At 47.0% G+C, this 16,546-nt stretch overlaps 1 protein-coding gene across 1 annotated transcript in view; it reads right to left on the bottom strand.

The window, feature by feature from the left end:
- Positions 1–16,546, bottom strand: part of LOC143928079 (coagulation factor XIII B chain-like) — a 508,518-nt gene that overhangs the window by 372,907 nt on the left and 119,065 nt on the right. The window contains exon 2 of the mRNA XM_077452694.1: positions 3,756–3,944. The gene's annotated coding sequence lies outside the window, so the exon portion shown is untranslated. The remainder of the gene's footprint in view (positions 1–3,755; positions 3,945–16,546) is intronic.

The raw sequence follows: 16,546 nt of genomic DNA, 5'->3' as shown, positions 1-16,546 counted from the left end.
GGATACTTTCCGATTACTTGTTGGATACTTACTGTTGCCGTCTGGGAGCACATCATTATCCGTGGTGGTTCATTACCTTCCCTTCTTCACCTAATTTTTTGTCTTTTTGCCTTCTTTTCAGGCATACTGACCAGCTAGGCCAAGGCACACCTCAGGCCTTGGTTCTTAGGAGTATCACATTTCCCGCTTGAAGACTCTGACTACAAGTTGGAAGGCTGGCACAGGGGGACACTGGAGGGAGAGCACACACAGAGGGGGGCACTGGAGGGAGAACACACACACAGGAGGATTCTGGAGGGGGGAGAGAACACAGAGGGACACTGGGGAGGGAGAGCAGAAACAGGGGGATACTGGAGGGCGAACACACACACAGAGGGGGACACTGGAGGGAGAACACACACAGAGAGGGACACTGGAGGGAGAACACACACAGAGAGGGACACTGGAGGGAGAACACACACAGGGGACATTTGAGGGAGAACACACAGGGGACATTTGAGGGAGAACACACACACAGGGGACATTTGAGGGAGAACACACACACACAGGGGACACTGGAGGGAGAACACACACACAGGGGAAAATGGAGGGAGAGCACACACACACACACACACACACACACACACACACAGGAGGGACAGCACACACACACAGGGGGGTCACTGGAGGGAGAGCACAATGGGGGACACTGTGGGGGGGAGAGCACAAACAGGGGGACGCTGGAGGGAGAACACACACAGGGGGACACTGGAGGGAGAACACACACACAGGGGAAATGGAGGGAGAGCACACACACACACACACACACACACACACACACACACACACACACAGGAGGGACAGCACACACACACAGGGGGTCACTGGAGGGAGAGCACAATGGGGGACACTGTGGGGGGGAGAGCACAAACAGGGGGATGCTGGAGGGAGAACACACACACAGGGGACACTGGAGGGAGAACACACACACAGGGGACACTGGAGGGAGATCACACACACACAGGGGACACTGGAGGGAGATCATACACACACAGGGGACACTGGAGGGAGATCACACACACACAAAGGGGACACTGGAGGGAGAGCACACACACACAGGGGGACACTGAAGGGAGAGCACACACACACAGGGGGACACTGAAGGGAGAGCACACACAGGGGGACACTGGAGGGAGAGCACACACACAGGGGGACACTGGAGGAAGAGCACACACACACAGGGGGACACTGGAGGGAGAGCACACACACACACACAGGGGGACACTGGAGGGAGAGCACACACACACACAGGGGGACACTGGGGAGAGAGAACACACACACAGGGGGACACTGGGGAGGGAGAACACAATGGGGGACACTGGGGAGGGAGAACACACACACAGGGGGACACTGGGAAGGGAGAACACAATGGGGGAGACTGTGGGGGGAGAGCACAAACAGGGGGACACTGGAGGGAGAGCACAGACAAGGGGACACTGGGGAGGGAGAACACACACAGGGGGACACTGGAGGTAGAGCACACAAACACACAGGGGGACACTGGAGGTAGAGCACACAAACACACAGGGGGACACTGGAAGTAGAGCACACACTCAGGGGGACACTGGAGGTAGAACATACAAACAGGGGGACACTGGAGGGAGAACACACACACACAGGGGGACACTGTAGGGAGAACACACACACAGGGGGACACTGTAGGGAGAGCACACACACACAGGGGGACACTGTAGGGAGAGCACACACACACAGGGGGAATAGCGCAATGGGTAACACTATGGGGGGGAAAGAGCACAAACGGGGACACTGGAGGGAGAACACACACACAGGGGACACTGGAGGGAGAACACACACACACACAGGGGACACTGGAAGGAGAACATACACACACACACACACACACACACTGGAAGGAGAACACACAGGGGGACACTGGAGGGGGGAGAGCACAATGGGGGACATGTGGGGGGGGGAGAGCACAAACGGGTACACTGGAGGGAGAGCACACACATAGGGGGACACTGGAGGGTGAGCACACACACACAGGGGGACACTGGAGGTAGAGCACACACACAGGGGGACACTGGAGGTAGAGCACACACACAGGGGGACACTGGAGGGAGAGCACACACAGGGGGAAACTGGAGGGAGAGCACACACAGGGGGACACTGAAAGGAGAACATACACACACACACACGGACACTGGAGGGAGAACACACACACATGAGGACAGTGTGGGGTGGGGTTACCCGGGGCCCATACATCTGTACCCCCCTCCATCACTTGTGGTGGCCCTGGTGTCTTAGCTCACCGAGTCACTGGATGCCGATTATAATACTTCTAACGGCATGCTGCTCCCGCAGGCCCCTTCACTCTTCTCGTCCATTCCAGGTGATGTCACGATGCATACAGTACAAGCACCTGGGATGGACGGGAGGGAAGGAGGGGCCGGCGAGGAACAGCACACAGTTAGCAGTATTATTATCGGTATCAGGGCATGTGATACAGCCGCTTCAAGTGCCCTCTCATGTGGCCGAGTCTGGGCCTCTAATGGCCCCGGGCCCTCGGCAGTGCCCAAGTGACCGACTAGTCATTCCTCCCCTGGGTAGGACTCTGTTAAAATTAGACTTGTGCACAACAGAATATTTTGTTTAATATCGGTTCATTGTCATTCGTAAAATACATAATTTTGTTCTGTTATATTCCTTATGTTACGTTAGTACGCTTTCGGATAATTCGTAATTATTCATAGAGTGTCGAATTCATTCATTCGTATTCGTTGAAATTCCCTATTTATGTATGTATAGACATTCGTGATAATGATTCGTAGTTTGGAAAGTCGTTTGTTTATTGAATCTTTTAACACACACACAATGACAACATCTCTTCTCCTCGGCTCAAATACAATACCACACCCTTCTCACTCAGTTCTCAGGAATGTACTTTGCCAGTAATCCATCCTCTGGCACAAAATTAATTAGCTGATTGGACTATAAGATTTACTTTGAGCTGACCTTTTGTTTCATTAGAGCTTTAAAGAATTACCGAATCCATTTGAATTCATTCAAATTCATTTGTTATATTTCTTTCTATTCGTTGTTATTCGTTATTTTTTTTATTCGGACATTTGGATGCATCCGAATGTCCGAAAGATGCAAAATTCGGCCGAATTTCGATTTGTTACGAAACAAATTGCACAAGCCTAGTTAAAATCCCTATCATTGCAACCACTATAGATCACAACAAAACTGATGGATTTTTGCTGTCTGATCAGAGCTGCTGGCTAGTTTATTCTGATGGCAGTGAAATTTCCGCACTGTCAGAATACAATAGTTCACCAAGAGGATTCCCCCATCCTCATCGAATGTGTGGCTGGAAGAATCAAATTGCTGGTTGAATAAAAAAAAGAAAAAAAAAAGAAAGAAAAAAAGGACTCATCCAGCTTAAGCCATTATGCTGCCCTATGAGGGTATATATGCAGTTTTCATACCTCTGACCTAATACTTTCTATAATCTGTTTGGGTTAGTTCTAATTCCTATTCCTGTTATGAGATACTCAGATATTTTTATGTATGCTTGAACTTGTAAATAAAGCATTCTATAATTTTCTGTGTTCTTCTAGACTACAGGGCTCATCACATCAGGTGTATTAGTTGTAGTAATAGTAATATTTGTCCTGAACTTTGAAAGGTCACATTTTAAATTCACAAGATAATAAATTATTGTGTAGAGCACACATACACTCATTACTTACTAGAACATTTTTCCCCAAAAAATTTGCCATCTGGAAGACATTCAATTTCTCCACTTATCTGTCCATTTGAAGTCGTATGGTCTTTATAACACTGAAATCTTAATTTGTCTCCTTCAATATATATGTGTGACCGTGTTGTGTAAGAAATAACTGCATTTATTGAGTCTGAAGTAGGGACATCACATTTTTCTATAAAAATAAAAATAAAATAAAAAAGACAAACATCACATCAATAGGCTATTTTTACATATTACAGCACTCCAAGAGCAGCTAAATACAGCACACACACACACAAATATACATAATATAATATCTATCTATATCTAGCTATATCTATCTATATCTATATATATCTCTATATCTCTGTGCGTGTGTGTGTGGCGGCGGGCTCCTGAACACATGCACGTGCTTTCAAAATGTAACTTTGCCCAAACAGTTTGGTTTGGGTCTATTTGCCTAAATTGACTTCTGTGTCATGAGATGTTCTGCCTGCCCACAGGGGACACTGTCTCCGGTGGCAGGCGTGGAACTATGGTCTGGTTAGGCCCTTAATTTACTCTCTCCCAGAGTCAGGCGAGTGGGAGTGGCCCTCTCATTGTGCCCTCTGAGAGAGAGTATTTAGGATGCGGACGTTACGTGGTTCAGGGTTCCGGTCATTATGAAGTGCTGATTACATGGTCCTGGTCCTCCTAACCAGCCCCCAGGAAGGCTATAGCCTGGGGTGCGGATCCACCTGACTTGAATGCCTCAGGGCTGGCTATCCCAAGGCAAGGGAACTAAAGGAGGATTCTGAGGTGGTTGGGTGCCGTCTGTGAGAGACCCATTGAACTTCAAGCATTCCAGGGGAGTACTCTTTAGAAGAATACCACATACGGGTTGGTTTTCTTAACAAAAGCCTGGAAGGGCTGAAATAACCAAGAGAATCCGGACTTGTGGATATCGCCAAGTGGCTGAAAGATCCAGGTATCCTACAAGTGTTCTACAGCTTAGTTTCCCTACATTTTCTGCAACAACGTCGGTGATACAGACTTTGTTCCTGAATAAGCACCTTATTGGCTGCTAGGCCTTGTTAGAGAGGGGCTGTCCAACCTGTGTGCTCATCCAGCTGCGAATGGCTATTCTCTGGATGCAGTCAAAGTAAGCAAGTTCCTTAACGTTTATAGACTTTAACATTGAGAGTACCTGCACTCCTTTCCAACCCTCTGATCCCAAGTTTAAAGACTGTTCAATGGTTGAAGTTTGCAAATAAAATACATTCAACTGGATCTACTGTCAGTCTCATGTTACTGGGCCATCTACCGCAGGACATCCCCTAGACATGCAATAAGGAGAAGCGGAAGGTAACGGTAAGCCCGAAAATAACCAGTAGCTCCTTCGGAGGTTAGTGCTATAATATATTATATATATATTATATATTCTTAGTATTTGCATAGCAATCAGGAATAATCCCCATAATGTGTGTAATATGTTTATTGCGTATGATTGTCAGATCTAGCTAATGGTCATAATTAGAGATGGCCTTGCAGTTCGTGGCGAATTTTGCATGTTCGCGATTCGCCAAACCGCTGTTCGCCCGGCGGACATATGCGTTTACTTTGTGAAAGAACTTTGACTCATAATGGCACATCCATCATGGGGTACAGGACAGCCAATTGAGACATTTCAGCACAGACAATTGGACATTCCCCCTACCTTATAAATAGACCTGATCTGGCGGCCATTTTACATTCTGTCTTATGTCAGTGTAGGGAGCGGTTGCTGTGTGGATCAGGGAGAGACTGTAGCGACACAAATTGCTAACTGTTATAGGTGTAGTACAGTATATAGGGTTCAGTGCACTGCTGTGCTGGTAATTGCAGCTGTCTTTTGTCAGTGTAGGGACAGAATGCTGTGTGCAGCAGGGACAGTCAGTTTAATCACTAGCTAGCTATTACTATTAGGTCCACAAAGGTCCTTTAAAGGACTGGTATAGGTGTACAATATATAGGGTGCTGGTGCATTGCTGTGCTGCAGATTACTGCTCGTTTCTGCAGCTGTCTTTTATCAGTGTAGGGATTGAGGGACAGTCTGCAAATCACTAGCTACTAGGTCCACAAAGGTCCTTGTAAGGACTGATATAGGTGTATAATATATAGGGTTGTGGTGCACTGCTGCTGACTGCTGTCCTATTCTGCAGCAGTCTTTTATCAGCGTAGGTACTGAGGGACAGTCTGAAAATCACTAGCTAGTAGGTCCACAAAGGTCCTTTTAAGGACTGGTATAGGTGTACTATTTGGTGTGCAGTATATAGGTGTGTAATACGTGTATAAAATACTTGCACATATAGAAAGCATAGTATATTGCATTTACACTGTGCAGCATTGTGACTGCTGAGCGGTTCTGCAGAGATACTACAAAGAGTGACAAACGCAATAAAAAAATAAAGTATTATAACTGGTGTGATAGACCAGTGGCCCCCAAAAACGACAGATTGAACTGGGGTGTTATATAACTTCTTCCACATACATACTGCACTTCTCGAGAGACTTTTGACACAGGGTCATTTAAAAAAATGACAGGCAGAGGAAGAGGCAAGCCCTTTCGCAGGGGTGGTAGGGGTAGGGCAGGAGCAACAGGCTTGAGCCAAAGTGGCAAATTGCAGAAGGTGTGTGTGATTACGTCAAAGGACGCACCAGACTTGGTTGAGTGGCTCACTCAGCCTTACTCTTCTGCACCCTCCTCATCCTCTCGATCTGCACCCTCTTCTTCACTCTCTGCTATGTACACCCCCAAAGACACTACCACCAACACCAACACCACATACCTTCCGCTTGAGTCACAGGAATTATTTTCCGATCCATATCAAGACATTTCCGATGCGCAGCCTCTCTTGGCATTGGATCAGGAAGAGGAGGTAGCAACAACCGCTACTCAGCAGTCTGACGACAGTACCCAGATCAGCCCAAGGAGGAGGTTGGTCCCCACTGTTGCTGCCTACTCCGAGATCTCTAATTATAGCGGTGGGGAAGGAGATGTCGATGATGACATGTCTAGTGATGTCATGTGGGTGCCCGCAAGAGAGGAAGAGGAAGGGAGTTCAGAGGGAGATATGGACCAACAGATAGGCAGGAGAAGCAGGAAGAACTTACATTGCACAGGAGGGACAAAGCAGACTGCTATGGTATCAGGAGTGAGGCATCAACCATGTACGGTCCATCTGGCACTCCCAGGACACCGGTACATGGCTCTGCAGTGTGGGCTTTTTTTAACGTGTCCGCTGCTGACAATAGTGTTGCCATCTGTAATCTTTGCAGTCGACGCATAAGTCATGATAAGCCCAACACTCACCTAGGGACGATCGCCTTAAGAAGGCACATGAGCTGCCATCACCGAGCCCAGTGGGAGCAACGGAACACACAAAGCCATACTCCAGGCTCTCACTGTCCAGCCTCATCTTCTACTTCTCCTTCTCCTCTCTCCTCACAATTGTCCTCCACTCTATCTTCCATCACGCCATCCTCACGTTTTTCTGGAAAAAGGCAGATTTCCATGGGCCAAATGTTCAAGCGTAAAAAAAATGATGACGCCTGATAACCCTCTTGCCACAATGGAAGGTCCCAGGAAGGAAGTATTTCTCACAGAAGGGCATCCCAGAGCTATATGGCCATGTTCAGCGGCAAGTGAATGTATCTCTGGCACACAGTGTCGGTGCCAAGATACATCTGACCACATGGTCTAGCAAACATGGGCAGGGAAGGTATATCACTTTTACTGCCCACTGGGTGAACCTTCTGATGGCCGTCAAGCATGTAACTCGTGGCACCCGTGTAGATTTGGTTTTACCCCCACGGATTGCATGCAAGCCTGCCTCTTCTTCTCCTCCTCCTCCCTCTCCTCCTCGGCTGACTCCTTTTTCCCCTGCTAGCGTCTCTTCTTCTGTGCCGCCAAAGCTCTCCAGAACCTATTTGACATGCCAGGTGAGACGTTGCCATGCTGTGCTGCGTCTGTTGTGCCTGGAAGCCAAGAGCCACACTGGCCCTGCACTCCTTTCCGCTTTGCGTTCACAGGCAGATCAATGGCTAACACCGCTCAATTTGACAGTTGGTAAAGTGGTGTGTGACAATGGTGCCAATCTGCTTAGCGCATTGAAACAGGGCAAAATTACGCACGTGCCATGCATGGCACACATCTTAAACTTGGTCGTGCAGCTCACGACAGTGTTGACTACCTGACATTTATAAAAATGAATGAGGCATGGATCTCGGAGGAATTCAACTCATGTGACCAGTAGACCATGTATATGCATAACTCTATAAACGATTTATTTAATCGAGCACATTGTCCTTTTTTCTACCTTTGGCTCACTTCCTTGTACAAAAAAAGCACATCGTACTATATGCCCGTACCCTCCAGTTTGAAGAGGTTGAGTGGTGTCATTTTTTGGCTCCTGCAGCGAGTTGCTGGTATCAGTGCTCTCTATCTCCATGCTGGTGTGGTGTCAGTGCTCTCCATCACGGTGCTGGTGTCAGTGCTCTCCATCACGGTGCTTATGTCAGTGCTCTCCATCAAGGTGCTGGTATCAGTGCTCTGTCTCTATTGTGGTGCTGGTTTCAGACAGTGAGGGAGATAGCAGCGGAGAAGCCAATCAGCAGGCAGTGCCAGCACCATGGCTGAGGATCAGCACTGGACTGGCACCTCCGGACCACCGCAGTGGAGCCCTGCATAGGTGGGGGTAAGGGTCGGCAGAGGGAGGGGCTCAAGCACAGTTTGGCACACTGAGACACTGGCACGGGACTGCGCTGCCCTGACTGTGGCAGTGATCATCTCCTGCACCCCCTTCATAGCCTGCCCTGACCTTGCCTCTCCTCCATGGCCTTCATGCACTCCTGAATTGTCAAAATTTCACAGATAAAAAAAGAATGCTTGTCGTTGTCAATCCCAGATTCACTTAATACTTTTATGTCAGTGTCCATGTGGTGGGACTATGTGTGTACAGCTAGTAAGTATTTTGTGGCTGAAAATATGACCTATAGGTTTTTAAGGTTTGTCTGCCATTAAAGTCAATGTAGTCTGCCGCAAACTTTGTGGTTCGTGAACTTTTGGCCGCGTTCACCAAACTCCACCTTTTTGTTAGCGTGTGTGTGTGCACATTACCAGGGCCCTTAGTAGGGCTTTAGGTATAGGAGAGGTGCACATATCAAAGCTACCACTATTTACTGTATATAAATATATTTTTATTTTTACTTTTATTTTTATTTTTATGTAAATTTTCTATATATTTTCAATTTTTTTCCGGCTGTTTTTTAAATCTTTTTGTGTTCCGTGGAACTGATCACCTGGCCTCTGAGCCATTTTGGGGCTTCATATAGTACACCCCTATAGTACAAGGGGTTCTTTGATGAATTTTTTATATGAATTTTTTATATGAATTTTTTATATATATTTTGATGTTATTTTTTGTAAAACACATCTCCCGCATTGGTGTATGAATAAAGTTTACAGTTAAAAACATTTTCTGAGATCTGGAATTACTACACTATGGAATCCTCCCCCCTTTTTTCTTCCTGAGGAAACACTGAGTATCAGCACCATTGTTTTTTGCACATCAGGAAGAGATTGGATCACAACCTTTGGAAAATCCTTCATCAGCGCATCAACGCTTGCTGTGTGATTTCTACGGGCCTGACTGCCCTTCGTGGGCTCATAGTTCCGGTGAGTGGGGAGCTAAGGGGGTGAGCACGGAAGTCACCTGAATTTTATGTTTTCAAGCACCAGTCACTTTCACCTACTGCACTTATTTGAAGAATATGTGGACAACTTATAATTTAGATTTTTGGTCTGCACAGCAAAGGAGATTGCCATTTTGGCTATATATGAACTAATTTTGGGGTTTATATGTATTTTTTGAGTATTATTTTAAAATAATTTTTTAATATTTATTCATATTTTTTCTTCACATTTTGTCACTATTATATATACATATATATTTTTTTGTTTTATTTTAACAATTAGCTTATTTTTGAGGGCACAGTGCACTGTGTTTACTGCACTTTTTCTGCATTTTTTTGTTCCAATTAATTCTACCGTGGTCGCTTTCTAATATACTTACAAATCTAGTGGTTAGTGATTACATTCTGCTCATCACTTTTGCACGTTATGTATATGATTGTATTTTATGCACTATAGTAGTAACCCCTGATGTTTATGCATGTGTTTAAATTTGTGTACGCATAATTATCATCTGTGGAACCCTAGTGGTTGACTATAGGTACGGGTGTACAATATCAGTGGTAATGGTACCTTTATATCAGTAGAGGTTAGTCGAAGGGTTTGTTTCTGCATACTCCTCCTTCCCCTCCTTTGTAATTTATATATATAACTTTTTTGGATAGGTTTGATACCTACTTTGGTAACTATTGTGCTCCTGTGGAGGCCAGTGGGGTGCGTGTACTCACATTCTGTGTACACACTCCATTGTAGCCAAGTAACAGTGGCGCCGGACCCAGTATATAAATATTCCAAAACAGTCCATGGCTGCCGACCCAGAAGGAGTTCTGCTAGAGTTTTCCCAGTGGTTGCATGTGGTGTGTTTCTGTAAGCAGAAAGGAAGGAGTCCAGCTGCTGGGGTGACAGGGACTGTTGTTTACTTGTAGCCACTGTAGCTTTGAAATAGCGTTTAAAAGTCTGCACAAACCGCTCTGCTTGACCATTTGTAGCTGGGTGGTAAGGTGCGGTCAACTTGTGCTTGATGTTGTGGGCAGTCAAGAAACGCTGAAGCTCCTGACTGATGAATTGTGCACCATTGTCTGTGACAATTTCTCTGGGGTATCCAAATGTAGCAACGAGATGTAACAGTGTGGAAACTGTTTCCTTAGTTGTTGGCTGAGTAACAGGAATTACCTCAGGCCACTTTGAATGGGTGTCCACTATGATCAAGAAGGTGTGTCCTCTGATCGGACCTGCAAAATCTAAGTGTAGACGAAACCAAGGGACCGTGGGCCAAGTCCAGGGCTGGACGCACCCTCAAGGAGGGTCTCTTGCAGTTTGTGCACATCCAGCACAAGCATTCACATATGTTGTGATATCTGAGTCTAAGTTTGGCCACCACACATAGCCTCGGGCCTTTTGTTTCATACGTGTGCCCCCGGGATGACCAGTATGTAAAAAGTCCAGAATGTGTCTCCGGAGGGTCTGTGGAATGATCACTCGGTCTCCCCATAAAACACAGTTGCCAGGCACAGTTAATTCCATACGCCTACAGAAATAAGGTTCATAATCCTGTGTGAGGGTTGCAGGCCAACCGGTCTGTACCCAGGAGAGTATTGTTTTTAGAAAGGTATCCTTGGCTGTATGGGCTGCTATCTCCCCAGAAGACAAGGACAGGCTGGTGTAATGATAACTCTTGACTGGTGGAGAGGAGTCCATTGACCTCCCTGTCAGTTGGGACATTGCGTCCGCATTAGCATTGGCACCATGACCACAATACTGGATTTTATAACTGTATGCTCCCAAGAATAGGGCATAACGTTGGAGGCGGGCCGCAGTAGTCTGAGAGATGCCTTTGTCAGGGCTAAAGATCTAAAGGAGTGGTTTATGGTCTGTCAGTATGGTGAATTCCCTACCATACAGGTAAAGATGAAACTTCTTAATTGCCCATATCAGCGCAAGAGCCTCTTTGTCAACGTGTAAGTAATTGCTTTCTGCTTTTGTCAAAGACCTGGAGGCAAATGCCACTGGTTTTTCTGACCCATCTGGTAAGATGTGAGACAGTACAGCCCCAAGACCATAGGGTGAGGCATCACAAGCCAAGGTCAGGGGCTTCTGGAGGTCATAGTGGACAAGCATGCGTGACGCCAACAACTTCCGCTTAGAGACTTCAAAAGCGCGTTGGCATGCAGCCGACCAGTCCCATCTGGAGTGTTTCTCCAAAAGCTTGTTCAACGGAAACAAGGTGTGTGCCAGATCTGGCAGAAATTTGTGGTAATAGTTCAGCAAGCCAAGGTATGATCACAGCTGCTGGAAGTTGGTTGGGGCAGGAGCTTTGACTAAAGCATCAATCTTGGCTTCTGTGGTGTGTATACCATCTGCATCCACAATGTGGCCACAAAACTCCAATTTAGGCACCATGAATTGGCATTTTGCTAAGTTCACTTTCAGACCCTGCTCTTGGAGTCTTTCCAACACAAGCTAAATGTTTTGTTTGTGTTCCTTGTCCGTCCGTCCCATGATGAGCATGTCATCTAACAGGCACTGCGTGAAAGGAAGGTCCGCCAAAATCTCATCCATCTTTCATTGCCAAATGGCTGGGGCAGAGGCTACACCAAACACCATACGATTGTACTCATACAGTCCCTTGTGGGTGTTGATGGTCAGAAACTTGCGGGAAGAAGGATGGACCTCAAACTGTAAATATGCTTCTTTGAGATAAAGCTTGGTGAACTTTTGACCCCCTGCAAGAGAGGCAAAAATGTCATCTACTCTGGATAAAGGATACTGGTCTATTTCCAGTTGGGAGTTCAGTGCCATGCGGAAATCGCCACAAATGCGTAAGTCCCCATTTGCTTTCTTCACTGGTACAACAGGTGATGCCCACTCACTGTGCTCTACCTTTGAAATGACACCTTGTTCCTCCAGCTGACTTAGTTCTGCTTTCACTCCTGCTCGGAGTGCCAATGTCTTAGTTGCTGGTTTTACAGGGAAAAGGAGATCCCTGAGAGCTGGTTCACACAGGGGCGACTCAGATCCGACTTCAGGTCGCCCTAGTCGCCTCAGGTCGGACAACATGTAAAAATCAATGTAAGTGAATGAGAGCCATCTTAATGCACACTACTGAAGTCGCTCCGACTTCAGAAAAGGTTCCTGTACTACTTCAATCCGACTTGTAGGCGACTGGTATCCGTTGATTTCAATGGAGGTCGCCTACAAGTGGGATCTCCGTCTATACGGAGGCGACTCTCACAGAATTATCAGCTCTCAAGAGGGAACTCAACACCAAATTTATATAAAAAAAAATTTGGCGTGGGTTCCCCCTCCGAGAGCATACCAGGCCCTTAGGTCTGGTATGGATTTTAAGGGGAACCCCCTACGCCAAAAAAACGGCGTGGGGGTCCCCCCCAGATCCATACCAGACCCTTATCCGAACACGCTACCCGGCCGGCCAGGAAAGGGGGTGGGAACGAGCGGGCGACCCTTGCGTGTTGTTTTTTTTTTTTGTACATTTTTGCACAGGTGAATGGGTAGGGTACATTGTACCCCATACTCATTCACATAGGGTGGGGGGCCGGGGGCCCCCTTATTAAAGGGCCAGGGTTGTTGGGAAGAGGTCCTTGTCCTCATCAACATGGGGACAAGGTGTTTTGGGGTGGGGGGGCCCTGGTACGGCTCAGGAGGGGGGGGCGCTCGCTCGTCCCCACCCCCTTTCCTGGCCGGCCGGGTAGCGTGCTCGGATAAGGGTCTGGTATGGATCTGGGGGGACCCCCACGCAGTTTTTTCAGTGTAGGGGGTTCCCCTTAGAATCTATACCGGACCTAAGGGCCTGGTATGCTCTCGGAGGGGGAACCCACGCCATTTTTTTTTTTTTTTTTGCCGTGGAGTTCCTCCTTCAGAGCTCATTCTCTGATTGGCCACTGCAAAAGTCACCTGGCCTGGGGCGACTTAAAGTCGTGTTGTAAGTCGCCCCAAGCCGTGCCCAAGTCGTTTTCAAGTCATGTCCAAGTTGCCTCCAAAAGTCTATTTGAAAGTCGTGTCACCCCTGTGTGAACCGGCTCTAAGAGTGTCATATGTCTGAGCACCAACCACTGTCAGAAATACTGCTACTTGCCTTTCACCTGGGATGGCATTTGGGATGGCATTTGCACTGACATACTGCTCCGGTCTCTCAACCCAGGAACTCCAGGATGTCTGTTCTCCATCTGTTCTCCATCAAAATTCACTTAATGTCCCAATCAATGACATTTTCCTGCTGGGATCTGTGATTGCTTTTATCCAGGTGACAATCCACAATGTCTTTGTCTCTCTCTCAGACTGATAGACACTTTGTAAATCCCATCCTCGTCACCATTGTTATATCCTCTGAGTTGTGAGAGACACAAGACTCTGGTCTGGAACAATGGATGTTTATTTCAGTACTCAGTGTACACTGCAACATGCATCTCAGGACAGTACATATTATTATGCTGCTTACATGTGCTCTAAGATGGCTACTATGCCCCTTGACCCTTGTCATCATGCCTTAAAGTGGCAGTACATGTGGAACACTTCAGGTATAACAACTTCCTTGCCTCTCAAGGCCCCCTTTATCCAGACAGTGTTCCTGGTGTCCCACCCAGCACACAGGAAGAGGAGGAGGAGGAGTGTGTCAGCATGGAGGTGGAGCCTGGCACTCAGCATCAGCAGTCTTGTAGGGATGATTTACAGTCCCAAGAAACCCGTGAAACTACGTGGCTGGGAGGAGGTGGCTGCGGATCATGTTGTCCTTAGTGACCCAGAGGACTCCGGACCGAATGCCTCAGCTAACCTATGCTGCATGGCCTCCCTGATCCTGCAAAGCCTGCGGAAGGATCCTCATATTCTTCGGATCAAGGAGAGGGACCATTACTGGCTGGCCACTCTCCTTGATCCACGGTACAAGGGTAAGTTGCATACCTTATCTTGACGTCACAGAGGGAGCAGAGGATGAGACATCTCTGGGAGGCCTTGCAGAAAGGTCTGTGCAATGCGTTCCCAGAGACTGGGAGGTTACAAACTCCTGGTCCTGGACAACGTGTTGCTGAGGCTTCGGTCAGAAGGAGCGGTGGAGAAGGTGGCCATATGACTGATGTGTTAGACAATTTTTTAGTCCACAGTCCAAAGGTATGATCGGTTCCAGCAACCATCGCCAGCGTCTGATTTATATGGTGCAGGAATTCCTAGGAGCAAGGTCAGACTTGGACATCTTTCCCACCAAAAATCCTCTGGCTTACTGGGTCTTGAGGATGGATCACTGGCCAGAGCTTGCAGAGAATGCAAATTAGCTACTGGCCTATCCTGCATCCAGCGTTCTTTAGGAACGCACCTTCAGGGCTGCTGGTGGCTTTGTAACTGATCACAGGGTGCGCCTGTCCGACTTAGTTGATCGACTGACCTTCATAAAGATGAATCAGTCTTGGAACACCACCAGCTACCAAGCACCTGAAGCTGATGTAGCCGAATAATTTTTTTGGAAATGTCATATCCCTTCAAGACTGCCTATGCTGATGCTGAGTGACTGTCCTGTTATGTTGACCGACTATCTTCTTCCTCCTCAATGATCCCGCTGATATCTTGGAAGAACATTTTTGGTTCTGGGTGAGGCCACCAGCCCAATTTATCAGTCCCTGTTTAACAGGGGCATTACAATTTTTGATGCAATGCTTTGCAGCAGGGCTAATTCCTGCACTCCAACTAGTGTATCTGGGAGAGGTTGCAGTGTTGTGGCACCAGCAAGCAGAGCCTAGGGCCCAATTTTTCAGCCCGTTTAACAGGGGCATGTAATTACAATTCTTGATATAAAATTTCACAGCAGGGCCCGTTCCTGTGCCCACCGAGAGTAACTGTGAGGACTTATAGTGTTGTGGCACCAGCACCACCACCACAACCACCAAAGGCCCAATTTTTCTACCACTGTTCAACAATGGCATGTAATTCCAATTCTTGATATAATCGTTCACAGCAGGGCGCTCCAGCAACCACCAAGAGTCACTTTGAGGGCTTACAGTGTTGTGGCAACACCAACACCTTGTTCTGCCATTTCTGCAGAGCATATAGGGCAGGCCCCTACTTTCAAACATCCAACTTAAAAATGTCTCCTACTTGCAAATGGAAGGAGACAACAGGAAGTGAGATGAAAAAAGACGGACGGCAAAAAAATTTATACAAGGGTGATAACCCTTCCCATGTTTTCCAAAAAGCTTAAAAATAGATTTTTTGACTGGAGCTATACTTTCAAAATGTACCAGTTCAAAATTTCAAGCAGATTCTACTTAACACAACAAACCTACACAGTCCCTGTCTTGTTTGCACCACCTGTATACTGCTGTTCTGAGTATATAGGGCCTGGGGGCCCCACACCTTTCCTTTTTTTAAATTTTGGTATGGGGTTACCCTTAATATCCGAACAAGACCCAAAGGGGCCCCCATGCCATTTTTCTCAATGATTTTCATCCATGTTGCCGGAACCAGATATTATATTAAAAACGCAAGCAGTTTTAAATGACTTTTTTTCTGTTAAATGTCATTTTGTGCAGGGACTATTCTAAACACGGGAAACACATGCCACTTCACAGGCTTAATATAGACACCCCCCAGGCATGATATTTAAAGGAATATTTCACTTTTTTTTTCACTTTAATCGTCATTAAAATCAGTGCTCCCGAAAAAACTGCCGTTTTTAAAAACAATTTTGGCATTGACCCATGTCCCCTGGAGCAGGAGCCAGGCCCCCAAACCCTTTTTAGGACAATATCTTGCATATTAGCCATTAAAATTAGCACTTTTTATTTCGAACGTTCGAGTCCCATAGACTTCAATGGAGTTCTAAAGTTCGCACAAATTTTCTGTCTTTTCGAAAGTTCTTGTGCGAACCGAACTGGGGGGTGTTCGGCTCATGCCTACTGATGTTACTATAGTAATTACTCTCAAAACCACCCTCCAGAATATCACTATCTTTGGACAAGACCAGTAGTGATGGGCGAACGGTTCGCCCGGCGGTCGTTTCGCAGCGAATTTCGGCTGTTCGCCGTCCGCCCGATCGGCGGACTATTTCCGCCGTTCGCCCGGGGGACTTCCGTGTTTAC

Source organism: Lithobates pipiens, unplaced genomic scaffold, assembly GCF_037356315.1.
Source record: "Lithobates pipiens isolate NorthernLeopardFrog02 unplaced genomic scaffold, aLitPip1_a1.2 Scaffold_23, whole genome shotgun sequence".
In the NCBI taxonomy this organism is placed as follows: Eukaryota; Metazoa; Chordata; class Amphibia; order Anura; family Ranidae; genus Lithobates; species Lithobates pipiens.
This window is presented reverse-complemented; position numbering and strand designations above follow the sequence as displayed.